Source organism: Crocodylus porosus, unplaced genomic scaffold (genome assembly GCF_001723895.1).
Source record: "Crocodylus porosus isolate Cpor-Errol unplaced genomic scaffold, CroPor_comp1, whole genome shotgun sequence".
NCBI lineage: Eukaryota > Metazoa > Chordata > Crocodylia > Crocodylidae > Crocodylus > Crocodylus porosus.
The window spans coordinates 5634832-5636723 of record NW_017728947.1 but is presented as its reverse complement, the minus strand read 5'-3'; positions in this window follow the sequence as shown (position 1 = coordinate 5636723).

Genomic DNA, 1892 nt, shown 5'->3' with positions numbered 1-1892 from the left:
CCCGCCCCGCGCCACCCAGGTGGCAGCCGGGCAAGGGCGCTGCGGGACCCGCGCTGCTGGGGGTGTCGCTGGCTGATCTCAGCCCCCGGAAGGCAGCCCCCAGCACCGGCGCTGCATGTCCTTTTAAAGGCAGGGTCTGTCCAGGTGCGCTTGCACCCCGCTCTGATTCCTGCTCCAGCCTAAGTCGTGGCAGCAGCGCTTCTAAGCCTAAGCCAGGCAGCCGGGAGGGAGTCAGTCAAGTGCCTTGGTGGCTTATTCGAAGTCTCTGGCTTCCTGCTAAACCCTTCATGCCACAGGTGTTACGGACCTGCTTTCCTTTTAAATGGTCTGCCTGGCCTGCTACTCCAATTCGCTTTCCTCTGCCCACTGTTCCCTGCTCCTCCATCTCGCAGCCCCACGGGCTGGTAACTCTAGCTCAGCGGTTCCCAAACTCTGACGGGTTGCACACCACCCATTTAAAACACTGAAACCTTCAGCACCGCCTGCAACTTTTGCAGTTCAACCTTAAGTACCACCTGCAATTTTTTGTCTTAACAGATTGATTACAATTACTTTATAATGGGGTGATATGAGCCGGGCACCCGTTCCTGCCCAGGGCAGGGAGTTGAACCTGATGATCTGTTTAGGCCCCTTCCAACACTATGGTACTATGATTTATAACACGTACCACTGGTGGTACCTGTACCAGATTGGGAACCGCTGCTTGAGCTAAAAAAGGTTAACTCTGGTGCAGAAGTGTTACCTCAGGTGAGCATTAGCTCAGGTGCGGAAATTGATTTCAAGGAGGTGGCACTGTCTGGCTCAGGGAGGCTTGGTTTTGTTTCATGAATCTGAAAAACAGACGTGCATGTCACTATAATGACTCCAGGACAAATGAAACTACATCACTGGATTATTTTTGCCTATGGTGCTGTGGTTTTATATATAACATATGATAGGATATCGAAATTCCACATTTTTTGTTTTGCTCCAATCTTAAATGGAATAATACAGCTCTAGGCCCATACATATTAGTAAAGCTTCTAGTTTCTTTTTAACTTCAGCAGTATTGCCAACTTCCATGATTTTTGGTGTTATTCTTAAAGTCTGTGTTTCAGGAATGTGAAAAACTTAGCTCGTTCTTTTATACATTTATATATAACTATAACTGTATATAAAAGAAAGAGCCAAGTTGTTCACATTCCCAAGGCATAGACTTTAAAAACAACTCTAAAAATCATGAAAGTTGGCAACACTGATTCAGAAAAATGTATGTTGTCTGGTATGTGGTAGACCACGCTAGCTGTACCCCCACTTTTCAAAATCCTAGATTTGCCTATGGGCAGGGGTTATAACCTGACTGTGATTAAACCAGCTGTTTTCCCAGAAGGCTAACCTGTGTTCCTGTGTCCCTCGGGCCACCTGGGGAAGAAAGGCCCTATCCATCCCACTGGCTCAGCTGACAGCCTGCAACTACTTGAAAGGTGGTTACAAAGAGGATGAAGTTAAATTGTTCTCAGTGGTGGCAGATGACAGATCAAGGAGCAATGGTCTCAAGTTTCAGCAAGGAAAGTTTCTATTACAGATTAGCAAAAACTTTGTCACTAAGGAAGGTAGCTAACCACTGGAACAAGTACCCAGAGAGGTGGTGGAATCTCTGTCCTTGGAGGTTTTTAAGACCCGACTAGACAAAGCTTTGGCTGGGATGATCTAGTTGGGGATGGTCCTGCTTTGAGCAGGGGGTTGGACTAGATGACCTCCTGAGGTCCTTTCCAACCCTAATTTTCTATGTTTCTGTGACTGCAACCTATGTGGATATTGGCTTCAGGGGTACAGTTAAGGCTCCAGGGAGAGACAGCAGAGCTCTTCTCTGCACGGGGAGGGGGTGTGTGTGTGTGTGTGTGTGTGTGTGT